Raw genomic sequence first — 27,241 nt, forward strand, 5'->3', positions numbered from 1 at the left:
GGTTTTGTTATTTTCCAAGAACTACCATTTCCAGAATTCCAGTAAGTTCCCTGATTTCTGAGCAGGTGGGGCTTGCAGGTTAATTTTGGATATTACACATACTAATGGAAAGCCGTGCATAGTGATTAATACCTTTGCTTCTCTCCTAAGCGTGTCCTTTAGATTACAAACTTCGTGAGTAATCTCACTTAGATGCTCTTTTTTAAATTTTTCTACTAATGTTTTATGTAATTGTGTTATCTCATCTCTTTTATAATTTGTCATATCTAAAAAGATTTTATATACATCTCATTGTATTGATCACCATTTCTGAACTAATAGTCCAATATTAAATGATATTACCATAGGGGGAATTTCTTTCTTTTTTCCTTCCTTCCTTCCTTCCTTCCTTCCTTCCTTCCTTCCTTCCTTCCTTCCTTCCTTCCTTCTTTTCTTTTTCTTTCTTTGTTTCTTGAAAGAAAGGTGATTTTATTAAAAAAGAAAAACAACAAAAGGGAGACAGGACCAGAGCACAGGTTAGTCCATCCAGAGCACAGGTTAGTCCGTCTGGGCCTTCAGCATCCTGGTGGTGATCTTGTCTTTTTCAATGATGTGGACCATGACGCCCATGCCTGATAAGGCATCCCAGTCCACAACATTCAGCATGGCCTGAGAAATGGTTTCAAACGTGTTCTGGATCCAAGTTGGGCTCCCAGAGAGACTCACACATCCCATACATTTGTTCGGAGTAGGTACCACTGACTATGAAGTCATCAGTCACCATGGGACAGCCAATGAGGTCCAGAGAGCAAATGAAGGGCTTAAAGGTCTTTGGGTCCAAGCCAGCAATGACAGGCTCTGTGTAGTAGGGACCAAACAGCTTCTCATACAAGAGGTTGGCCACCATGCTCATGAGGGTGTAAGGCTTGATTTGCCGACCTTCCTTCAGCTCATACAGGTTCAGTCAGAACTTGAGATATTGGCAACTGGACATCAGTGGCCAGGCCGGCTAGGTCTATGTAGAGCCTGTCACCCATGGGAAAGATCTTCTGGATCTTTCATGGTCACCATCTGGGTCTGGATCCTGAAATGCCTGTCTGCAGCAATGGCCATGCAGTTCTTTCCCTTCATGGTCATGACGGCCCCTCCATTATAGGATATAATGGACATGATTGCACTGTAGTAGAAGCCCACTCTCCACTGGGAAATATCTTTCATGATGGCCCTCTGTCCTTGTAGAACCTGTAAGGAGAACTAATGCCTATTAAAGGACAAATGGCTCTATGAAGTTGATAATATTAAATCCTAATTTTCAGATGGTAAAAAAAATTAATTAACTTTACTAAGGTCACAGAACTAATGAATTATAAAACTGCACTTTAAACACATTGATTATACTACTTCCTTCTGCTCCCAAAGATACATAGATAATTTACATATGCAGAGACTGTCAGTGTCTTTACCCCCCACCCCCACCTTTATTTAATCTAGACACCAGAAGATTCATCATTAAAATAGCAACTTACATTTCATCTCTTCTCCACTGTGTTTGCCTGACTGAAAGTTTTTTTTTTTAATTTTCTTTTTTCTTTTTTTTCCACTTTTTTTTTTATTAACTTGAGTATTTCTTATATACATTTCGAGTGTTATTCCCTTTCCCGGTTTCCGGGCAAACATCCCCCTCCCCCCTCCCCTTCCTTATGGGTGTTCCCCTCCCAACCCTCCCCCCATTGCCGCCCTTCCCCCAACAGTCTAGTTCACTGGGGGTTCAGTCTTAGCAGGACCCAGGGCTTCCCCTTCCACTGGTGCTCTTACTAGGATATTCATTGCTACCTATGAGGTCAGAGTCCAGGGTCAGTCCATGTATAGTCTTTAGGTAGTGGCTTAGTCCCTGGAAGCTCTGGTTGCTTGGCATTGTTGTACATATGGGGTCTCGAGCCCCTTCAAGCTCTTCCAGTTCTTTCTCTGATTCCTTCAATGGGGGTCCTATTCTCAGTTCAGTGGTTTGCTGCTGGCATTTGCCTCTGTATTTGCTGTATTCTGGCTGTGTCTCTCAGGAGCGATCTACATCCGGCTCCTGTCGGTCTGCACTTCTTTGCTTCATCCATCTTGTCTAATTGGGTGGCTGTATATGTATGGGCCACATGTGGGGCAGGCTCTGAATGGGTGTTCCTTCAGTCTCTGTTTTAATCTTTGCCTCTCCCTTCCCTGCCAAGGGTATTCTTTTTCCTCATTTAAAGAAGGAGTGAAGCATTCACATTTTGATCATCCGTCTTGAGTTTCGTTTGTTCTAGGGATCTAGGGTAATTCAAGCATTTGGGCTAATAGCCACTTATCAATGAGTGCTGACTGAAAGTTTTTATGCACAGTGGCTTTTCTTCACTGTGTCTGTAATTAAGACATGAAGGACTAGGTAAGCCAACAACTGACTGTCTGCTTCTGAGAAGCACAAAGTATGCTGGTTCCTGACTGCTGTTCTAGTCCATGTGCAGTGTGTAACAAATGAGATTTCCATGTTTCTATATTGCCAATTAGACAGTGAAAATTATGACTTTGGAAAAATTGCTTTTAGAGCTTTGTTATCAGCCATAGAATTTTCTGCATTCGATTTCCAGGCTACCTGCAGCTTCTACTGTTCCATACTTCCCTTGAAGTCATGACTCCTTCTTCATTGTCTTCTCTCTCTCTGCCTCTTTCTCTGTCTCTCTCTCTCCCTCTCTCTCTTTCCCTCTCTCTCTCTCTCATATAATCTGCTGAGTCTTGTATGAATTTAGGTTGACCACATGGGTTTGCATAATGTATCAGGTGGCTCATCCCTGGAGAAGACTGATTTTCCCTCCCTTAGTAGTCATTAAATGACTGGAGTTTATCTAGGTGTGAGACCCTGTGAAATACCCCCATCTGCATTTACATGTCAATTGGTGTTGTCATTATTCATATCTTTTTAGGTGACATATGTCGAGATTTCATGGGTGCAGCTTCTCTGTCGTATATAGAAGACACAATCGGATAGCAGATGTTCTCTGGCGGTTACAGTCTTTCCCTCTCTCTTCTGTGATTTGCCCTGAGCCTTATGTGTAGCTGTACCAATTGGGGTTAGTCACTCACCATGTGTAGCAGAAAGGAGCCTCTTTGATGAGGGATGAGAGTCGCACTTGTCTGGGAGTATGAGCTTTTTGAGTGCAGTTAGAAACCGCACTGGTTTAGGGAAGTGGCAGTAGGGGTTCTCTACTAGGCCCATGAACTCACCAGCCATGAACCAGTTGGCAAGATCTACATTCACAACAGGCTTCCTGGGCAGGCTTTATGTCTGAATAGACAGTTGTTGGTTACCCTCATGCTACTGTTACATCACAGCCTTATCTTGGCAGGGCAAGCCTTCTTCTGGCCATGCTTTTACAATTGTGTAGGACTATTGAGGGTTTTATCTCTGTGGGCAGTTTGAATAAGACCTTTGTATAGTATGAAGGCGAGTCTTCAGGGAGAGCGCTTCCAGTTCAGTTCTGGTTTAATTCCTCCAAGTCCTGTGTCCAAAATGAGTGATGTCTTCAGCAGTAGGGTCTTACTTTCCAGTTTTGGGAAGCAGTCAAGGACAGCAGCAATAATCTGTATTCTTGTGGAAGTCTCTTTGACTCCCCTGTCAACAATCCAAAGAAAGACTTCTCATGCCTGGTACTAGGAGTTTTATTAGCTAGTTGTGGCTCTAGTGAGGAACATTAATAGTTAATGTGTCTCATTTGCATACATATATGCCCTATGGATGTATGTGCATAAATGTATATAATAAACTCTATATGCATATACATGTATACACATATATCATAAGTATATATGCATTTTTAAGTGAATATGAAGTAATGTTTCTTTAGGACTTTTTCAAACATCCTTAGTGTTATTTAACCCTCTTTCTCTCTATTCTGTATTATTCTCCCTTTCTTCTCCTTTTTAGCTTTTTTATTATTTCATGACCCAGAAATTCATAAATGTCCTTGTAAGGAATTCATTACATTTAAAATATAATTTATCATTTTAAGCAAAAGTCTAGGATTTGGGTCTTGCTATACGGAAGAGAACATTTATGAATGTTCTGGGTTTTCTGTTATTTCAGAAAGTCATTTTGAAAGAAACAGGTATTTATCCTTCCAATGTATCTCATTAACCTGGTGTGATGGCTCCCGCCTTTACTATCAGAACTCGGGAAGCTGAGGCAGGCAGATCTCTTGAGTTTGAGGTCAACCTGGTTTACAAAACTGAAAGCCAAAGCCAGATGGGAGTGACTGGTGGTATTTGAATTTGTTTTCAGTGTAAATATCTGCCTCTCTGTTTTAGAGGATGCCTGCCTCGCCTTTGTCTGCCACCTCAGCACCTCTGCTTGGTCAGTGCGATGGGTTTGAACTATGCGTTCATTTTGTGTGTCCCCTAACATGGCATTGACATGGAAGTGGTTTTGATAGTAGAGTAATAAGAAAGAGTAGAGACCTGGCTAGAGCTTGTCCTCAAGGAATAAAAGCTTTTTAAAAACAAAGAACAAAAGAATGAACTTAATCCCCCCCCCCCCGCCTTGTTGTTTGCACACTTTTGTGTGAAGGAAGGCACTGACAGAGTAGGGTGTTGGTGTCCTTCTCTATCACTTATTCCTTTGAAGCAGGGTCTTTCTTTGGACATTAACTTGTGGGTTTTTAAAAAAATTAAACTATATCACTCCCTTCTCTCCTCAATGGGAGCTTGTGTTTTTCAGCTAGGCATGCAGCCAGCAAGCCCCAGGTGAGCCTCCTGTCCTTTCTTGCCCTCCAAAGGGCTGGATGACAGGCGAAGTAACCCCATGCCTACCCTGTCACATTCATAGTTGTATGGCAAATGATCTTCACCACCAAGCCATCTCTCCAGAACCTTCTCAATATTTATAACTCTATGAAAGTTATATAAAATATACAATATATGTTACATTATATATTGTATATAATACTATTTACATATAATATATATAAAATATAATTTTTATACATTCAGGAGAACAGTGGGCTGCATTTTATGCACTGATTGAATGTTACTTTTCTAGCAGGAAACTCAAAACCCTTTAACAGAGTATTTGCTATCTTGATATTTCCTAAGATGTTATTTGCAACATTTAAACATATATGGAGAAATGGGGGGATGGGGAGTTAAAGGAAAACCACTGGGTGGTGGCAGTGGACCTGGTGTCTGTCCGTCTTCTTGTTTGGATCTGCCTTTATTGGCCGGCAAAGCTGTGTACCCGCGAACTCGTTTCTTTCCAGGTCTGTCCCTGTACCACCTCTTGGCCCAGTTGGAGAATTTCTGCTACCGTTAGTTACTTCAGAGCATGTCTCATTCTTAAACCTCTCCTGAAGTAATGAACACCCTCATATGAGTTGGGCATTTCATGAGATTGTTCTTTCTCCTCGTCACATCTGAAATCCTAAGACAGGCATTCCCGCTAGTGCTCTGAAAGAGGACCTGTTCAGCATCACTTAGCGGGGCATGTAGGTGCCTGTGAATGAGTACCTGTGAATGAGAGCAAACTGCCCTGTCCAGCTCTTTTGACTGCTTTCCTTTGCGTCAGCCATATAGGGCCAAGCATGATGCCTCGTAAGTCGGCCATGCAGTAATGTTTTCATTTTCTTTCTCTTTATTTTTTTCCTCCTAATTTCTAAACAGAAATCTTATTAGATGTTTGGCAAAGTCCACAGCCAGCTCTCGGCTTCCCACTCATCTGGCTTTTGGCAGTTCCTCTACCCCTCCATTAGCGGATTTCAGAGAAACTATAGGAACGTGTGCCTTACACAGACACCCAGGCGTTCCCCACACAGGTGTGCCTCAACAGGCAGCACTTGGCTGACTAATGAACAGATGCTTTTAGTGCTGAAAATATTCTGGATAAATGCAGGTTGTTTATAACTACATGTGCCTGATAGATTGATTATTCTCTGAGTTATTCTGAAATTATTTTCATTTTCGACATTAGAAAAATGGAACATTTGGATGGTTTTAACTGGTAGGTTGGTGGGGTGGGAAGGAATATAGCAGACACCTGTAGCATCTAACTGAAATTCTTTTATTTCTAATTGTGATGCTGTGTGCTGAACAGTGCAGGAGCAGCGGCCACGGGCGGGAAGCCTCGCCTTTACCGCCACAGGCTGTTCCTTAAGGTAATGTTTTCAGGGAAGAGAGAAGTATTAATCCTTGTCCCTGGGCGTGAGTCAGCAGAGTGCGCCATCGCTCTGTAAGTGTGGACAGCCCAGTGGGCTTGTTCACATGTGAGTGCTTACATTTTGTGATTGGTGTTCCTCCACACACTTGTAAATCTTACTTTTGTTTTTCTCTCTGACCTGCTGGCCTATTTTCCGTTTACTTCATCTCCTTACGTAATAGGTAGAATATGTCGCTTAGGCAGCCTGGTAACCAGCCCTTCAGTAAACCCATGAGTGCTCATAAAACCAAGCTAAAAACTAGTGTTGCAGAACATAGTTTGAGGGATGACTGAGGCAGGCTGCTGAGGGCTATGGAGACTGCTTTGGGGAATGTTCATCAAGCACAGAATCTACCACTATTCTCTAAAGTGGCTTCAGAATTCCACAGAAATTGAGTAGGGAAGGTCCTCAAGTTTCCTGTTTTTCCGGTTGTCACTCTGGGCTGCTACTGTGGTCTTTGTTGTTGCCTTATGTTTTCTCTCACGGTCTTCTGTGTGGACGAGCCCCACACTTGCTGTAGCTTTGTCCACTAAACTGCGTTAGTTGTTGTTTCAAAACAACGGTTTGGCCAGACATGGCTGATGCACTCATTTAATCTCAGCAGGACCAGGCAGAGGCCTGTTTGACCGTGAGCCCAGCCTGGTCTACAGAATGAATGAGAAAAACTAAAAAACAACAAAACACCACCACCACACCACACCAGTTTGTACACAGAGTGGAGAAAGTGAAAGCTACGTAATCAGCACAGATAAATGCATAACCAGAGTGTGTATAGTGGGACTCTATTCAGCCTTGCAAATGGAGGACATTCCAACGTGTGAAACCCAGAGGACATTTTGCTAAGCGAAATAAGCTAGTTACAAAGGGACGTGGGTCGTGTGATTGCACTCATGTGAATAGTGGGAGAAATTCACAGAGAATGGTGGTTCCAGGGCTTAGGAGGAGGGGAAGTTAGAGTTACTATCACATCAATATAGGATTTTAGTTTGAGAAGATGAAAGATGGCAGTGGTTGTAATAAGAATAAATCTAATAAAGTCACTGATGTGTGCACTAAAAGTGACCAAATAGATAATTGTGTTAAGAAACATTTTACAATAATTTTTAAAGGTTTTTTTTAAATTTGTGTGTGTGTGTGTGTGTGTGTGTGTGTGTGTGTGTGTGTGTGTGTGTACCTGTGAGTGCCCTGCCTAGGAGGCCAGAAGAGGACATCTGATTTCCTGGAGTCCTGGGGTTGTGAGCCATCTAGTGTGGGTGCTGGGAACTAACAGGCATCCTTGACCAGAGGTGCTTGTAACCACGCAGCCATTTTCCAGCCCCTGAATATACGTGTATGTATATGTACGCCTACATATCTACTTAATATTCACATATTAGACTGAAAGAAACTTAAATACTGACTTTGGTGTGAACTAGTGACAGAACAAGGGTGGAGACTTGCTTATGTTCCATAGTCTTCTCCAAGAAATTTTGAATAAAAAGAAAAATAGTCAAGGATTGGGAGACCTCTCCATATTGGCGCCTGTGCTGCCTCTGGTAGAACATGAGTGTCCCAGGTGTGTCTAGGGTGTCCGCCTGGCTTCAGTTCTTTGTTGATGTATCAGGTACCAGTTTAGCTGGGCTTTTCTGTGCAGTGCAGACATGACATTAATGGAGACAGAGGCTGCCCCTTCTGCACTCTCTGAGTCGGTTGGTGCTTTCAGGACATGCTCGGGGAACTTGAAGGGAGAGGAAATCTGGAGTATTAGTGTGGCTACCTACTTATATACCAGATAGTGCTTTTTCATGAACCTTGTTTCTTAAAGTCATTGCTCTCCAATCTGCATTTTTACAGATTGGGGGGAAAAAGACTTAATTTGGCTCACAAAGGAGAAGGAAGTGTACTTGTACTTCATGCCATGCTGTGGCAAGGTCCTCATAGTCTGTATTACTCCTGCAGGGGCGTTACTGCTGCAGGGGCATTGCTGCTGCATGGGCATTGCTGCTGCATGGGCATTGCTGCTGCAGGGGCATTGCTGCTGCATGGGCATTGCTGCGCCGTTACTCCTGCAGAGGCATTACTGCTGCAGGGGCGTTACTCTTGCAGGGGTGTTACTGCTGCAGGGGTGTTACTGCTGCAGGGGCGTTAACTCCTGCAGAGGTGTTACTCCTACAGAGGCGTTACTCCTGCAGGGGCGTTACTCCTGCAGGGGCGTTACTCCTGCAGGGGCGTTACTCCTGCAGGGGCGTTACTCCTGCATGGGCATTGCTGCTGCATGGGCATTGCTGCTGCAGGGGCGTTACTGCTGCAGGGGTGTTGCTGCTGCCAGGGGCATTGCTGCTGCATGGGAATTACTGCTGCAGAGGCATTGCATTTCCTGTGGCTCCCTGCTTTCTATTCCTCTCAGCTGTCTCTTTTTTGACAGCTGGAGACTAGATAAAATTCAGCACTGTAGGGATCAAATAGAGAGCGTTCCTGAAGTCCTCCTCGTAATTCTTAAAACAGGAAAGTACTTGAAATACTGCTGGCATATCACCGACTTCAGACCTGAAGATAAGCTTCATATGCAGCAAAGGTTCAGACGTGAAAAATGAAGTTTGAAGTGATAAGATAAAACATGGGTGAAATTTATTATTTCACAGTCTAGGGCCTTATAAATGTGTGTGTGCCTCTGTGTGTACATCTGTGTGTGTGTGTGTGTGTGTGTGTGTAGCCCCAAATTATGAAAGTCAAATGGCAGAGTGAGAGAAATATATGCAAAATAACAAAGAAAAATAAGTAGAGTAACAAAGTATCTTTTTGTGATTGGTTGTTTCACTTGGCATAATGTCCTTATGAATCAAAAATTAAAATAAAATTACCATATAATCCAGCAATTTTGCTTCTAGGTGTAGATCCCCTAAAGTTTAAAGCATGGATTTTTAAACAGATACTTGTACACCCAAGTTAATAGAAGTGTTATTTACACTACCAAAAAGGTGAAAGCCACAAATGTCTCCAGCTGGTAAATGGCATGGGATGTATACATGTAATAGGCTACTAATTGCTTGCAAGAGGATAAGTCTCATTATCTTTATATATGTGAAATAAACATAATTGAATCTACAAAGCTTCTGAGATATCTCCCATTTTATGCTATTTTTCAGTTTCAAATCAGTGAAAACCTATGAAGTAATTTTTTAAGACATGTCTTCCTACCATCCCATCTGTCCTTTGAGGAAACATAATTAATAAGACTCTATAATGACAGAAAAGCATGAAATGAGTCTAAGTAGACCAAGGTGCTGAGTCAGTGTCCGAGTTGCCAGCAGCAGCAGCTGCCTGCGACGAATTCAAGCTGAGATGGAGTTTTACTGTGTTGGGCAGTTCACACCCCGAGAGGCCCTGGAACCTTGTTCAGAAACCAGCTGCCAGGAAGCCCGTCAGACTCTGCTCCAGAGCTACTGAGCGAGTTCCCACCGCTCAGTGACACTTACTTCTGCCATCTGAGCCAACACCGGACAGTGGGCACTGCTGCTCTCCTGTCCTATAGAAATGGAACTCCGTACAGACACTGGGTTTCACCACTAGCCTTTGGTTTAACCACGGGGGTTAGTATTGCTGATGAGCCCACTCTTGTTTATGTGCAGGAATCCTGGAGTATGAGATGCTGGGAGAGGTGGCTGCTATATTTGGCATTGTCTGTTTCATAGCAGTGGTCTGCTCCTTAAAGTGAGAGAGAGAGAGACTCTGAAAATTGGAAAGGGAATTCAGACCCGATGGCTAGCATGTGGTAAGTGGCTCCAGTTAAAGACAGTTGCTTAGTAATTATAGGGGGGACAAATTAATCATTAAAGTATAGGGATGCTGCTAAAGATAAGCACTGCTTGAAGGGAACATTAATTAAACCATAGGTTTATCCTTGAGTCATTCTAAATGGGTTGGTTTTCTCCATTCCTCTTGTAGTTATAATTTGTGTATGTAACTGCATGTGTTTTTGTGTGTTTATTTTGTGTCCTGTATTTAGGCATGTGTATGTGTGTGTGAACGTGTGAATGTGTGAATGTATGAATGTGTGAATATGTGTGTAAATGTGTGAGTGTTTTAGAGTGTGTGTCTGAGTGTACAAAAGAGTTTGAGAAATTGTATGTGTGTGGATGTATGTGTGAGTATGTATATGTAAGTGTGTATATGAGTATGTGTGTGACTGTATATAAGTGTGTGTATGTGTGTGTGTTCGTGGATGTGCTAGTATGTGTGTATGTGTGTTTGAGACTGTATATGTGTGTATGAGTTTACATAAGAGTATGAAAGATGTATGTGTGAGTATTAGTATGTGCGTGTGTGTGCGTGTGTGTGTGCGTGTGTGTGTGTGTTTGCGCGCATACATGTGTGATACTGGGTTTCTATAGTGTAGATTCATGTAAGCAGAAGCAGTTTTACTCCTGGTTGGGTGCCTCGTGCTGTGTTCCCAGGAGCACTTCTGTGAAGTCTGCTAGTAGAAATGGTAAGGGCGGCATCTGCACCCCTGCCTGATGCTGCTCCTGAGGTGCCCCCTATGCCTGTGACGTCATTGGCTGTAGCTTTTTCAGAAAGGACTTCAATTATTTTGAGGTATTCTTTGGTTCCTAAACTATTAAGAGTATTTAATCAAACGATGCTGAGTTTTGTCCGCTGCCTTTTCTACACCACACAGCCTTGTTTTTCACTTGTTATGTGGTGATTCATGTCAGTTTGTGTGTGTTAAACCAGCACTGCGTGGCAGGGCTAAATCCCACCTCACTAATATAATGACAAAGAAATACTTTGGGATAAATTTAACTACAGAGGTGAATTATTTCTGTATTAAACTGTAAAGCATTAATAAAATTGAGAAAGCAATATAAAGATATATTCCTTGCTGACTGGATACAAAGAATTGTATATTGGTAAAATATCTGTATTACTTATGTTAGTTTTTTCTTTATTGTGGTCTGAAAGAAACAATATAAAGAAGAAAAGAGAGATTTTGCTTATAGCTTCAATCCATCATGATGGAGTTAACAAAGCAGCAGAAACAATGGGACCCCAAGGAGGAGGCCATTGACCTCACAGTGGACAAGAAACAGATACAGGGAATACAGGGAAGAGCTAGGGTGAGCTGTAGCTCCAGGGACCCTGCCTTGGTGACTTTCTTCCTCCCATGAGGCTCCAGTTCCCACTCTTTCCTTTTTTCTTTTTTCTTTTTCCTTTTTTTTTCCTTTTTTCTTTTTTTTTTGAGCTGGGGACCGTCCAGTTCCCACTCTTGTCAACTCCCAACAATGTCCTTGTGCTGTGAACTCCTCAGACAGTGATTATTGTGTTGATTGAGAACCTGATCCAAGGTCTAGGAAATGCTGCTCAGACACACCTGGAGATATGCTTTATTATGATCAACCTGTTAATAAAGACTAACTAGGACATTACTCAAACTAGTCATACATTTAATACAGTGCTATACAAATTCCATGTGCTCTTTATACAAATAGAGCCATACTCTAAAATCCTTGTAAAGTTGGAAGGATAAGAGCCCTGACTATGGATAGCAACACCGAGGAAGAAACGCAGTGTCGGAGGCCTCAGAAGTCCTGATTTAAGATTTTATATCAAAGCTATAATAATCAAAACAACCTGGTACTGACATAGAACAGAAACTTAGACTGGGAGTGGCAGTAAGCTAGAAAAATTTCCAAACTGCGGGGCTGTCTTAAGGTTTCTAATGCTGAGATATACACCACGACCAAAACCAACACTGGGAGGGAATGTTTTATTTTAACTTATAGCTTATAGTTGATCACGAGAAAAGACAAGGCAGAAGCTCAAGGCAGGAACGTGGAGGCAGGATTTGGTGCAGAGACCATGGAGAGCGGCTGCTTACTGGTTTACTCATCACATCCTGCTCAGCTACATCAAACGTGAGTCAAGAAAACCTGCCACAAGCTTTACGTTGGCCAGTATGGGGTGGTGGTGGTGTACGTGTGTGTGCGCCGTGGTGGTGTACCTGTGTGCACTGTGCCTGCATTTTTTTTTCAATTAAGGTTTCCTCTTTCAAAATGACTCTAGCTTGTGTTAAGTTGACATAAAACTAGCCAGCACAGTGGCCAGCTCATCAAGGGTGCCAAAAATTTACACTGGGAAGGCTAGTTTCAAATAATACCCCCCAAAACCTGCATATGTACATATAAGTGTCTGAAATTATACATTTGTCTAATGCCATACACAAAAATGAACCCAAAGCTGATATAAAACTGGGGATTATGAAATCCCTTGAGAATTTATGATGAAATCCCTTTGGTAATATTTAATTTTTTAAAAAAATTATACCCAAAGCTTAAAGTGAAAAAGCAGAACTAAGTAGAAGGGACTGTACCAAAAGTCCCTTCTATATGAAAAGCTACTGCACCACAGAGGAACGTGCAGCAAATCATCCAGGAAATTATAGCTTAGGAAGAGACATTCATGAACTGTTTGAGGGATCAATAGAAAAATTTAATACAAATCTGTCGGAGCTCAGTATCGTCAGAGTGATAAGACATTTTCCCAAAGAAGATAAAAGGATGCTCAAAAGATAATGAAAGTATGCTCAACCTCCGGAATCCTCAGGGAGACACTTACTCACAGCACTGTGAGGTGCACCTTCATACCCACCGGATGGCTGCTACCAGGAGGACAGGTGGTAAGCAGGTGAGTGTGCGGAGAGAGGGAACCACCCGTGACAGCAGCCCTTGTGGAAACAGCATAGGGGTTTCCTAAGAAAATTAGAGTGACCTTATTGTCTGCTGATCTCTCTTCTGGACATAGACTCCAAATAGTAAAGTCAGCATGGCAAAGACCTGTCTGCAGTTTAATGTTCATTATCCACAGTAGTCAAGAAGTAGAAACAACTTTAGCGTTCATGAATAGATAAAAGAAAACATGGTATAAAGTTGCAGAATGCTATTCAGTCTTTTAAAAAGAGACCCTTGGTATAATGTTTAAGTTAAATTCAGCATACGCATATCCCAAACATTTCTTTAAAATTTTAAAATTTGTTTTCACTTTATGTATATGCCTGCAAATATATATGTGCACCATGTATGTGCCTGGTGCCTCCACAAGTATCATGTTAGAGGGTTCAGTTACCCCTGAACTGGAAAGTTCTAAGTAGTTGTAAGTGGCCATGTTGGTCCTGAGAACCAAGCCTGGGTCCTCTGTAAGTGTGGCAAATGCTCTTATGCACTGAGTCGTCTTTCCAGCCCCTCTCATTTCTTTATTGTGACAGGTTTCAACATCTTTTGAGTGTCTGAAATGTGTAGCCTCTTATTATTACCTGTACCCACCTTACCGCATGATAGTCCTAGAGTAGAGGGTCTTGCTAATCTACCTTGACCACCCTTTCTGTCTGCTCCATCTTCTCTCCCAAGCCCCTCTCTACTGCTACTCTGTTATCAATGTCCAGTAAATCAACTTTTTTAGTTTCCACGTAAGAGCATGTATCATATAGTATTATAGGAATATACTATGAAAATAGGTAAAATTAACCTATGTCATTTAAGTCAGTATTTTATTTGGTGACACAAAAGAGTTCTGTGTGCCTGCTGAGTGTGTTGTTTCTTTGTATAGGTGTCACATATGTGAATGCACTGTCCACGTAAGCCTCCACTGTATAGTTAAGATATAGAGCTAGATGTGCCCGAATGTATGTTTTAATAAAAATAGGACAGAGTAAAACAAAACAAATGAGAAAGATCCTGGCGTATTCTGCACTAAGTAAGATGGCACGCCGGAGTCCGGAGTTGAATCTTCAGTAACACAAGAACAGCAGCTAGAAGCTGAGGAGTGCTTACTGTGCAACAAGAAACCCCAAGTCCATCCCAAGCATCCATATGAAAGCCAGGGACAATGACAAGTGCTGTATGCAACTCCAGCATTGGGGGGGGCAGAGATAGGCAGCTCCTGGGGTCTCACTTGTCCCCCAAAATGATGTGTTTCAGGTTTAGTGAGAAATAGAATCTGAAAACAGTAAGGGAGAGTGTCACAGAGGAAGAAGCCTTTCTCTGACCTCTGCGTGCATGTGTATGTACCTGCAACACACACTACTCTCCACTATAGATAAACAAACATATGATATAAACAAGTATAAAATAAAAAAAAATAAAAATTCCCACAACAAAGGAAGCCCTACTAAATTGGGAAATTTTGGGAAACAAGAGTCTCACTGAAGGTAAAGAGAGCACTAAAAAAAGTAAAAGTGTGGTTTCTCCTAAACTGTTATCATTATTATTAGAACTACATTTAAAATAACTGTGAGACAGGGTCTCTCCATGTAGCCCTGACTGTAGTATGTCAGGCTTGGGCCTGCCCTGCTTCTGGAATGCAAGAGTTCAGAGCTGTTACTGCTGCTTTGAGGAAGGTTTTTACTCTGTCGCCCAGGCTGCTCTTGAACTTGATTTATCCTGCTTCTGCCTCCTGAGTGTGAGGTGCTGGCACTGTAGGTGTGTGCTACCCAACAGAGCTGCATTTGCCTCAGACTCACTTTTAATGTGAGTCTACTTTCCAGTCTGCACCAAGAGTCTGCATGAGAAGGGAAACAATGTGTCTCAGCCAGCAGTTAATAGTTGACTAAGTATTGCCACTTTTAAAATTGAATAGTTAGGACTTAGGCATATAATTTGTTTGAACTTACTATCTTTAGCTAAATGTCAAATTTTTATATCTTATGGTAATTGTCTGTTAAAAAAATACAGCACCAAATTACAGTTTCCTTGACTCATATGGTTATGCAGTCAGACTTTTGTATGAAGAGGCATTTAGTTGCTTTTCTGAAACTCTATTTTTCTACGCTTAAATAGATTGTAACCTCCAATAGGTAGCTGAGAGCATTTCAATTTTAATGTGGCTTTGTGGGAGAAGTGACCTTCTAAATCCCATATGCTTTCAAGGACTTGCTTCCAATAGAATTATAACTATACAGTCCTAGTAAAGAGCTCAGGGGGAATGTGGGGGCCCTGCTTTATAAATGCAGATCTAGATGCTAAGACAAGAATGCACGCACAGTTGTGGCCTTGGCATTCTCACTGTGAGTTTCAGTAGAACTGCTAATTATTTAGATTCTCTGTTCTCTGTCTTTATCCACACATGACTTTGTCCTTGTGTGTAAAAAAATCAAACATGCTGTAATTTGAAGATCTTTCATTTTTAATGTAAAAGAATATGTTATACACTTTTGGAGCATACTTTTATAGAAAAGAATTACCTGGGAGAACAGTTGCTCTGTAATTAAGAAACATTATTAACTTTTCTGAGAGTCAGTTAATAGCTGAAACGGCTTGCAGTGAAGCAAACAAGTACTTCTAGATCAATGCCATTTCAGGTGGGAACTGTCCCAGCAGCTGAATGAAGCCCTAATCCAGTTCATTCAGTTTCTTTGGGACCATTCACCTGGTTCTATTGCCACACAGTAGCCAGATACTACTCAATAGAGAGAATTGAGTTTGAGCATTGATACTTGAGCCAAAATATATCTCCCTGACATAACTTGCTTTTGTCAGTTGTTAAGTCCCAACTAAGGAGGAAACTAATACAGACCTCTCCCTGGTTATCAGCCCTGCTGGCCTGCCTGCCTCTTTTGTAAGATTGTAACAGTTCTGTCCTCTGTATAGTAGGTCCCGACTTCTGTTCTCCTGGGCCTTCCCTGACTTCTCCTCAGGCAGTCCTCCCCTGACTCTCTAGAGCTCTGTGCCATTGTATTTCATTCACCATTTGTTCTGTTTGTCCTATTTTTGCATGTTTAACTAGTTGTTTGTGTAGTGGGTTCAAAAGTATTCTTATAAAAAGGTATTTTCATGTTCTAGTCCCTATTCTTTTAAAAGTTTTTTTTTAAAGATTTATTTATTTATAAGTACACTGTAGCTGTCTTCAGACACACCAGGAGAGGGAACCAGATCTCATTACAGATGGTTGTGAGCCACCATGTGGTTGCTGGGATTTGAACTCAGGACCTCTGGAAGAGCAGTCAGTGCTCCTAACCGCTGAGCCATCTCTCCAGCCCTCTAGTCCCTATTCTTTTTGACATTCTCTGCAAATGTTGTGAGGATGAGGTCATGTAGGATTAGGGCAGTGGGCTAGGCTAGTGAGTCTTATGGCAACTTGACACAAGCTAGAGTTATCTGAAAAGAGAGAATCTCAATTGAGAAAATGCCTCCATAAGAGCTGGCTGTTGGCATTTTCATTTTTAGTGATTGATATGGGGAGGGACCCATCCCATTGTGGGATGGTGATCCTAGGTTCTATAAGCAAGCCCATAATGAGCAAACCAGTAAATGGCACCCCTTCATGGCCTCTGTATCAGCTCCTCCTTCCAGGTTCATGCCATATTTGAGTTCCTGTCCTGACTTCCTTTGATGATGAACAGTGCCATAGAATTGTAAGTCAACTAGACCAATTACTTTCCAAGTTGCTTTGGTCATGGTGTTTCATCACAGCAATAGAAACCCTAAGATAGGTGGACTCTGGTCCAATGACTGGTGTCCTCAAGAAAGAGTGAGGTTTGGCCCCAGACAACAGTGGTGAAGGGCACAGGCAAGTGACTGGACTGTTAGAACCCAACGGATGGGCTATCATGGATGCTGGTAGTACTGACTACTATGAAGTTGGAAGAAGGAGTCCCAGCTCGAGCCTTCCAGGCGCACGGCCCTCCAACCCCTCAAGAGCAGACTTCCAGCCTCTAGAACATAGAGTTCTGTTGTTTCAAGACACTTTGGTGGTGTGGTTTTAAGGTGAACCTAGGAAACTAATACAGTGTATTTACCCGATATCGACTCTTCTATATTGACTTAATGCTAGCTCACTAAGAGTCTGGCTGTATTCTCATGCTGTCTCATTTCAGCTTTTGACAGAGAAATGAATTCGTTATTGAAGCAGTAGTTTATGTTGAGTTAAGCTGACCCTTAAGAGGCATGCGGTTTATATGAGTACAGTTTGTCTGTGACTTCTACGTCATTTTGTTCAAACAACCACAACAAAGCACACAGTGCTCATTTTAAAGACAAGGAGTACAAGACAGAGCAGGCCCATCTTCTCTGATAATTCAGAGGTTTAACTGGGATCTACGGGTGTCTGCTTCTCTTTTCTTTCTTCCTTTCTTCCTTTCTTCCTTTCTTCCTTTCTTTCTTTCTTTCTTTCTTTCTTTCTTTCTTTCTTTCTTTCTTTTTTTTATTAACTTGAGTATTTCTTATTTACATTTAGAATGTTATTCCCTTTCCCAGTTTCCAGGCCAACATCCCCCTAGCCCCTCCCCCTCCCCTTCTATATGGATGTTCCCCTCCCCATCCTCCCCCCATTATCGCCCTCCCCCCAATAATTACGTTCACTCGGGGTTCAGTCTTGGCAGGACCAAGGGCTTCCCCTTCCACTGGTGCTCTTTTTTTTTTTTAATTTTTTTTTTATTTTTTTCTTTGTCGGTGCTGGGGACCGAATCCAGGGCCTTGCGCTTCCTAGGCAAGCGCTCTACCACTGAGCTAAATCCCCAACCCTCCACTGGTGCTCTTACTAGGCCATTCTTTGCTACCTATGAGGTTGGAGCCCAGGGTCAGTCCATGTATAGTCTTTAGGTAGTGGCTTAGTCCCTGGAAGCTCTGGTTGCTTGGCATTGTTGTACATATGGGGTCTCGAGCCCCTTCAAGCTCTTCCAGTCCTTTCTCTGATTCCTTCAGCGGGGGTCCTATTCTCAGTTCAGTGGTTTGGTGCTGGCATACGCCTCTGTGTTTGCTGTATTCTGGCTGTGTCTCTCGGGAGCGATCTACATCCGGCTCCTGTCGGTCTGCACTTCTTTGCTTCATCCATCTTGTCTAATTGGGTGGCTGTATATGTATGGGCCACATGTGGGGCAGGCTCTGAATGGGTGTTCCTTCTGTCTCTGTTTTAATCTTTGCTTCTCTATTCCCTGCCAAGGGTATTCTTGTTCCCCTTCTAAAGAAGGAGTGAAGCATTCACATTTTGATCATCCGTCTTGAGTTTCATTTGTTCTAGGCATCTAGGGTAATTCAAGCATTTGGGCTAATAGCCACTTATCGATGAGTGCATACCATGTGTGTCTTTCTGTGATTGGGTTAGCTCACTCAGGATGATATTTTCCAGATTGCTTCTCTTTTCTAGAAGATACATGCATTATGGGATTGCTGCCAGCTTAAGATCACCTCAAGTAGGTGATGAAATGTGGACTGAAGCAGGTGTCATTGGATTCAGATAACTGACATGAGGTACAGGAACTCTGACTGTTGGCACCAGAGTCCTCATCCAAGCCATTCAATCAATGTTAAAACAACATCAGAGAGCTCGTTACCTCTCTTTACAGCAGCACAATTTTTAAAATCTTTTCATTAATTCTCTGTGAGTTGTCCTAGTCTTGTTCATCTCCCTGCCTCCTTGTATCTGCCTTCTGTCCTTGCAACCTACCCCCAAAATAACACGGACAAACAAAATATAGAAAACATCTCCTAGTGGGAGCTTTAGTGTGTCACAGTATGTCCCACAGAATACCCCTCTGTCCACACATCATCACTAGCAAATGCTTGTTGCAGTGAGTCACTGGTCTGGTTCGAGGTCTCTGGCTTCTGTGGCACATTGGCTCCTCACCTGACTCCTCCTGGTTATCCTGCTGTTGCCCTTTCACAGTCATTTTTATCCAGCTAAAGTTCTCTCTCTCGTGCTTCTTTGCAGGTCTTTCCTAGTGACCATGGATTTATAAGCTTGTCACTTTCAGAGTGTAATATAAACGGAATCATACGGTACCTGCATTCGTGTCTTTCACATGTATAATGCACTAGAGATTTGTCTGTGTTACACCTATCAGTGCTGCTCCATTTTATTGTTTGTTCAGCGAAGAGTGTGTCATCCCATTTGTTACTGTGGAAGTGCTCTGCAGGTAGAGTAATTCATAGGCCTATCTTCCCAATTAGGACTCAAGAATCAAACACATAATAGTAAAATATCCTAAGTGCCATGGTAGTGTATGCACAATATATTATGGGAGCCCAGAGGAAGAACTTAACTCAGGAATTTAACTTAGATTTGGAGGTTCATAGAATGTTCTCCAGAGGAACTGATGTCTGAGATATGAAGGTTATTGATTGGGCTTCACTGGGAAAGGTGAATACAGCATATGATTTAAAATTCAAGAACTCGATCTTGGCATCTGCTCTTGGTCAGAGGTTGTCCTGCACCTAAGGCAAGAAGATGGTGGCTGCAAAGAAGATGAAAAAGCTTCTGGAGTTGATCAACTCTAGGCTCCAACTTGTTATGAAAAGTGGAAAGTAGTACTGGAGTACAAACAGACTCTGAAGATGGTCAGACAAAGCAAAGCGATGCTGGTTATCCTCACCAACAACTGACCAGCTTTGAGGAAATCTGAAATAGAATACTATGCCATGTTGGCTAACACTGGTGTCCGTCACTACATTGGCAATAATATTGAATTGGGCACAGCGTGTGGAAAACACTCCAGAGCATGCACACTGGCTATCATCGACCCAGGTGACTCTGATATTATTAGAAGTATGCCAGAACAGACTGGTGAGAAGTAAACAAGAAAGTTTTCCTTTAATAAAACTTTGCCAGAGCTCCTTTAAAAAAAAATATCAAGAACTCTGCAAGCTGATGGTTGTACTATTGATAATCTGAAATTGGTCTAGGTAGGTGTTTACACTGTGGGTATTAAACACTTCAAATGGGAACAGCTCCTTACACAACACTGAGTAGCTGAGCATTTCAGCCAGAAGAAACAGATGAATGCAAGACAGCATGGGACATTTTTGTCTTGTCCTGTCCTTCCCCTCCCTCCCTTCCTCCCTCCCTCGCTCCTTCCTCTGTCTGTCTGTCTGTCTGTCTGTCTGTCTGTCTGTCTGCCTGTCCTGGCCCAGTTTCAGTTGACTGGCCGTTCTTTTTAGTTCAGGTCATATTTTCCAGCCTCTTTGCAGGTTGGGTAGTTTCAGGGGACAGGCAATCTTTGAATGTGTGTCAGAAGGGTGAGTTTTCCTTTGTTGGTTGCTTTATGATTTTGTTTTCTTATTAGTATGTAATTTTGTTCTGGAGCACAAACAAGCTTCTTTAAAATAGTTTAAGCATTTGGGGTTTTTTTTTTTTTCATATTGATTGAGCAGAACCAGATCAGTATTTAGGATAGAATTACCAGTATAGCAAGGTCTTTTTGCATATAGAATGCCTCATGAATTGTGTCTTTCACAAAATGACTGTGGAAAGGCATTCTTCGTGGTGTTGACTGAGAGTTTGACACCATTTTCCACAGCCCCTTTGTGTGTGTGTGTTTTTCTCTGCCCGTGAATGGTGTCTGATTCTTGGCTGTGTTTAGTGATCTTCAGAGTACTTGAGGGAAGCATTCCTGGAATCCAGGACCTTTGGTTCATAGGTTCCTCATGGCAGGCATTCTTTTCAGTAGTAATGTGTTACAGGCGTCACTAGAGATGACCTGTCGGCCAGCTGAAAGTCTTTTTTTCTAGCTGGCCGGGATTATACTCAAGTATTTGGTGACCCAGGTGTGATCATGAGTGTCCAGGGCACAGGGTTTTTGAAGCTAAAAACCAGTATTGGCATCTTGCTTGGCAGCTGCAGCAGGGAGCTTTACGGAACCAGGCCATTTAATGGAAGCTAAGAGAACTTCACTGGTCCTTCTTGACCTTGGGTTCCTAGAGGGGAGTTAGTAATTTTCCACGGGGTTCTCCATCAAGGAGATCAAAGTCTAGTTAAACCTGAAATGGCCTCAGCAAGATACAAGATGGCAGCACCTCTGCACTGTCTTGCTGTGTCACATAGGCTCTTGTTTCTGTGCTTCCCCTCAGTTCCTACTTCTGTCATTCTATGGAGTCTGCTGAACTTTGCGTGAACATGGTTTCTTATGCCTATGTCACAGCAAGAAATGCTTTTACAATATCCTGAATGTCTTATTTCAGTCAGCTTTCTGTTTGCATGCAAATGTAAATGTTTTATTTCTTCAGGTGAAGTGATGAGATGAGAGCTATATTCAAGCTTTACAAGTACACAGTTTGGGCTGAGCCCAGAGCATTTCTATCTATCTATTCCTATCCCTAGGCGTAGGACTAGGCCTGGAAGCTTCTAGTCTCTGTACAGTTTAATTTTCTGCAGGCCCAGACCTTTAAGCCTTCAGATTTTAGCCTCCATCTGCTAATCTAGGGCTAGAATGTTTCAGCCCCAGAGACTTACTGCTGAATAAACTCACCTTTTCTTGCTCTTTCTGAACTCTGGCTGGCTGGTTCAACTCAGTTGTTCTGGTTCAAACTCCTCTCGAAGCTGACTGATTCAAATTGGCTTCTCTTGGGTTCTGACTGAATTGCTCTGCTTAGAAAGACTGCCTCTGAACTGCATTAACTGAACTGCTCTTGACTGAACTGAGCAAAACTGGATTGAGCTCTCTAAACTGACTCTCTTTCACTGCTCTGTTTTGACTCACTCTCCTTCATGTCCTTGTGAGAGACTGGGTGTGTCCTATCTCTGACTCATTCCGTCAAACCATTTTCTGATCACTTTGTCTACCCCTCAATTGGACATCGTTGTTTGGGATTAAAGGTATGTACTAAAGGCATGTGTGTTCCAGCCAGAGGGATCAAAGGTGTGTGGCATGCCTGCATTTTAGCCAGATCATACCTTTGGATGTGATCCCTTGCCAAAGCTGTTGATAGATTAAAATTCCTCTACATTTGTTATTCTTCAGTGGGAAGATACATTTCACCCTGTTCTCAGTCTTGGCTGGAAATAGGAGTTATACTATACTTCATCTAAAGTGAACACAGTATTAACTGAAGAGACGTTTAAGAAAGAGGCTGTCTGGATCAGATGTCTGTGTTTAAAAACTCCTTGTCAAGCCATCTGTGGTGGTGTGCACCTTCGATTCTAGCACTTGGAAGGCTGAGGCAGGGGGATTATGAGTGTAAGGTTAGCTTGGGCAATGTAGCAATACCTTGCTTCATTTATTTTTAAAGTAGAGATAAAACTGTTCTGCTTCTCAGGTTGAATTGCTGAGACCCTGAGGTTATGTTGGACATAGATAAACCAGCTAGGATATAGATATAAAAATTCAATTAAGAAATAGATGGGACTGATACCAGGCAACTAGTAATACAGAGTGAAATGTGTTTACATTCAAACAGTATATGTGAGGGAGAAAATGGGAACGAAAGGAAAACAACAATTGAAACAGTAGGGTAAGCCTCTAAGACAGAAAATCTGTTAGGATTGAGATTTGAGTTAAATATCTTTTTATTAATTTGTTTGTCTTATTACTGTAGGGGCAGGATATACACCTTTGTGTACGTCATGGTCAGAGAACAGTTTGTGGGAAGTAGTCCTCTCCTTCCATTGTGTGGATCCTCGGCATTGAACTCAGGTTAAGAAAACATGGTAGTTCCTTTACCAACTGACGCAGCTCACCAGCCCCAGGCCTGATTGAAGTGCATGTCTATGTGGGGAGTTCGAATAGCTCTAGATATGCTACGCCCAGAAGGCAGGATTGAAACACATTGTTTTATGAAACATAAAGTAATAAATATATATATTGAAACAGGGTTTCTCTGTGTAGCTCTGCTTGTCTTGGTACTAGCTCTGTAGACAAGGATGTCTTCAAATTCACAGAAATTGCCTGCCTCTGCCTCCTGAGTGCTGGGATTAAAGGCACATGCCATCACCACCTGTTTAGGTATTACCTTTTAATCTCACAGGTTACACATAACAATTAGCATCTAAGAAAATTCAGCTTAGGAAGTACTTTTGTGGAAACTTGGAATACATTATAAACAACTGAATAAACTTAAAACAGCATTATATTCCTTTAACTTTTTTTATTGGATATTTTATTTATTTACATTTCAAGTGTTATCCCTTCTTCCCTCCCCTGCTTCTATGAGGGTGCTCTCCCACCCACCCACCCACTCCTGCCTCCCTTACACTGGGGCATTGAGCCTTCCCAGGACCAAGGGCCTCTCCTCCCATTGATGTCTGACAAGGCCATCCTCTGCTACACATGCATCTGGAGCCCTGGGTCCTCCATGTGTACTGTTTTGTTGGTAGTTTAGTCCCTGGGAGCTCTTGGGAGTCTGGTTGGTGATATTGTTGTTTTCCCTATGCGTTGCAAACCCCTTCATCTCCTTCAGTCATCTCTCTTAACTCCTCCATTGGGGACCCTTCATTTAACTTTTAAATCAAACCTTTTATTTTTATTTTTAAAACATATTGGGTAAATGAATGTCATGGTGGATTGTTATAGGTATATGTCAGACACTGTTCATATTCATCTGTCCCCTCTCCCTCTCCCCAACTCCTGTAGGGCCTCTGTTGTCCAGATAGTCTCATATAGGCTGTTTTCCTGTCTCATACCAACGTAGTCACACACACGCACACACACACACACACACACACACACACACTCATGCACAAATGCATATATCCATGCATACAAACACCAAATGTTTGGAATCCAGGGTCTGCACAAAAGAAAACAGTGTGAAAAGTCTTCCTCGTTACACTATCCAGTTGCTCCCTCCTTTTAGTTTGCTTTCTTCCTTTTTCTTTCTCTACCCCTTTTCCCTTCCCTTCTTCTCCCCCTCCCCCTCCCTCTCTGTAATAGGAAGGCTTTTATATCTCTGTATAATTACAGAACACACTTTATAAGGGGCTGAGGGAAGCAGCTGGTGAATTGCCTGCTGTGTAAACAGGAGGCCCTGGTTTCGGGCCCCCCAGCACCCGCAGGCAAAGTGGCACCATAGACAGTCCCTGCAGTCCCGGTGCCAGAAAGGCAGGCCATGGTTCCCTGAGCTTGTAGGTCCTAGGTTGAATGAGACTTTGCCTCAGAATCCAAGGTAAAGAGGTAAAGAGGAAGATATTCAACTTCCACCTCTGGTCTCCACACAAATGCTCATAAAATATGCATACATGTCTTTACAGCCATATATACACATGAACATGTATACACATAAACACATGTGCACATGGGAAAAGTAATGTTAATACATACTAAGAAGATATCATTTCCCATTAAAAATTATGCACATAAGTAGAAAAGATACAGATTTTATGAAATAGCCAAATTTATTTAAATATTTTTTTTTGTCAAAAAGTGTGTGGTGGCAGCACCCCTGAAACTTTAGCAGAGGCAGAAAGGTTGTCACAAGTGCAGCCTGATGTATGTAGTGAGCTTCAGACCAGCAGAGCTGCATATTGAGACCTGCCTCATCATCACCATCACCATCACCATCACCATCACCATCACCATCACCATCACCACCACCACCACCACCACCACCACCACCACCACCATCATCACCAGCAGCGGCAGCAGCAGCAGTAAGTCTCAGTAAGCACTTAGAATATAAATTCTGTGTTACTTGGTGCCTCTCTCTGCATTCCCAGCTTCTTGTCCTATGCGATAGATGTAGTACACATTTATGTAAAAGTATGTAACTACATTGTAGGCTGGAAAATACAGCACCATACAAAAGATACATCCAGTATGTATTTTATTCTTTATTCCAGTTTAGGGGAATATGTGTCAAAAATACAGTGCTCAGACCTTAGCTTGATGCTGGTCTGTGAATCTTGAAGACCGTTTATAGGAAAGACTGACAGCCCTGTAGCTTCCTTCTGTCCTGTGGATCTGCAGCTTTCTTTGCTTTGCCTGCTGGAAGTCTTGACACTCTCGTGTGCTGTTTGCTCATTAACCCTTCACTGGGCCTCAGTGTCACCAATGGTCCCCTCACCTTACTCGAGGGGTCACAGCTGCTCTCAGCCTCCATTCTCGGAACTGCTTGAGGGCTGTGGAAGAGCCCTTGGCACCAGGGTGCTTTCTTTCCCATTCTTTTCCTGAGGAGCCTTGAGAAGGAACATGCATGTGGGTGCGGAACCGGGACCCTGTGCTTCCAGTTAATGTTGGTTTGTGGCACATTTGGTTTGAGTCTGAGCTGCTCATCAGGTGCAGCTTAGAGCAAGGGGGGCACACTGCAGGTGCGCCCACAGTTCCCACAGCTCCATGTCTGTTCATGGTGCATTGCTCCACACAGTGGTGACCCCAGCTCTCGTTCAGGAAATGTGAGATACAAAAAGAACAAACAGGAACTTTAAAAAAGAATTTAAATGGGATCATTATGCACTGCAAACAGCACTTCAAAAAGCAGACAGGCCTGAGGGACATTCTGCCTTCTAATGTAAGCAAGGCTCCTGCTTGTATAAATCTCTTCCTATATATTAAAATTTTCCTAGGAGGAATTTCTAAAGCTTGTTTATTATGAACAAATAGGATATTTTTAAAGCCATGCCTTTCCGTATCTTAGATTCATTGTAACTCCCTTTAACAACTGGTCCATTGCTTGCTATCTTACAGGTTGGGAGTACTGACTTCAGTAGTCATCACTAAATATTCATGCCTCAGGATATCTCTAGTTTCTCCTCGTTATTTTTGAGAGCCATTTAAGAGCAACTGCAACTGAAGACCTCCGCCATCTTTCACCCTCTCCCACTTGTTCTCATCTGAAGTCCTCAACCTCAGAAAGTTCTGATTGCAAACATAATTCTGTATTTTACATTTCTGTTACATATTCAGCAAACCTCATGAAAATGCAGTTTTTTCTTCCTATTTCTCCATTGCCTACCCCTTTATGGCACATAGAGTCATTTCTTTGGTTTAGTCTTAGAACTGTACATTCATTCACTGGCTCATTTATTCTTCCTCACATAGATTTATGGAGTAAGCACAGTTTCTAACTGTCTGCAGTAGTGCAAGGTACTGCAGTAGTCCCCGAAATATATGGTAGACTGCAGTGTGTACAACGTGCAGAGATCTTGACTCCATGGGAAACAGGAGATGGGTCGCTCACAAAGGCAGAGTTGCGAATAATACTGTAACTCTGGCAAAGCCTGCCTAGAAACTCTAAATGAAACTTTGTAATAAGATATGAAACCTAGATATTGTTAGTGATGCATGAATGTCACCAGAGTAGGGCCACTCTGGCACACCATTTGGGGACTTACCTTGACACTCTATAGCAAATTGGTAGCTGTGGAAACTACAGTGTGCTCTGATTTTTGACAGGAAGCCTAATCAAAAATCTCTTAAAATTCAAATGACCTTGGATAACATTTGCTCATTAAAATCACAGCCTAGTAAAATAGTGTTTTCCAAAAGCAAACAGCACACTGAGATGAGAAAGTTAGTACTGACTTTCCCTGCTTGTAGGAGCTCACTCACACTCATTGAGTTGACTAGAGGGAAGAGGTAGAGAAACACGTAATTAACTTAGATGAATATGTGAGATAGATGTAGCCAAGGAAGTGTGAGCCTTTTAATTAGTCTACTAATAATTTCCAAAACAGAATTCTCATGCCAAGAGGGAGGGTAATAAAACATAAACACCCAGTGGGTATGGACAGAAATGATAATTGGAAAGAATAGTTTTATTATACTGACTGGGATTAAAGGTAACACAGAGGCCAAGTATATACACATACCTTTGATCCCAGCATTGAGAAAGCTGAGGCAGGAGGATTGTGAGTTCAAGGCCACCTCATACTAAATAGACCTTGACCAAGTAATTGAAAATACACAAATCCACCATTTTTGAATAATATGGCTTTAAAGTTTAAAAATTTTACCTTTTATACCATTTAAAGTCTTTTCCTGCTGTAGTGAAATGATATCCATTTTATGGTTTTGTTATTTGAATAGATTTTGATATTCTAATATAGAATTCTGGGAAATGGGGCCAGTGATACAGTTCTTGTTGGCTATTCATGCCATTCAAGAGAATTCATGGACTCCCTTTGTAAACTTTGTATATTTTGTAAACTTTATAACCCTCAAGGCAGAAAAATGGCCAGGCCCGTCCCCCAGATCTCCCCAACTGTCATAACTGCTTTCCAGTCTCTGTGACAGTCACAAAGGTCATCTCCAGCCCCTCAATAGGATTATGCTAATTTTAGGTGAAAAATCTGAACAAAAGCCACCAATCCCCGAAAGTCCCTTGAGCGCCCCCAACCTCAGAACTTGAAATCTCAACTGTTACCATGGGAATCTCTGCCCC

The 27,241-nt window shown here is 42.2% G+C and overlaps 1 protein-coding gene and 2 pseudogenes across 2 annotated transcripts in view; 2 read left to right on the forward strand and 1 right to left on the reverse strand.

The window, feature by feature from the left end:
* Aven (apoptosis and caspase activation inhibitor) overlaps nt 1-27,241 on the forward strand; it is a 132,777-nt gene that overhangs the window by 90,222 nt on the left and 15,314 nt on the right. The window lies entirely within an intron of this gene.
* LOC147995631 (proteasome subunit beta type-3 pseudogene) lies at nt 480-1,265 on the reverse strand (annotated as a pseudogene).
* Nucleotides 19,331-19,809, forward strand: LOC147995632 (large ribosomal subunit protein eL30 pseudogene; annotated as a pseudogene).

This window comes from Rattus norvegicus, chromosome 3, assembly GCF_021556685.1.
Source record: "Rattus norvegicus strain SHRSP/BbbUtx chromosome 3, alternate assembly SHRSP_T2T, whole genome shotgun sequence".
Taxonomy (NCBI): domain Eukaryota; kingdom Metazoa; phylum Chordata; class Mammalia; order Rodentia; family Muridae; genus Rattus; species Rattus norvegicus.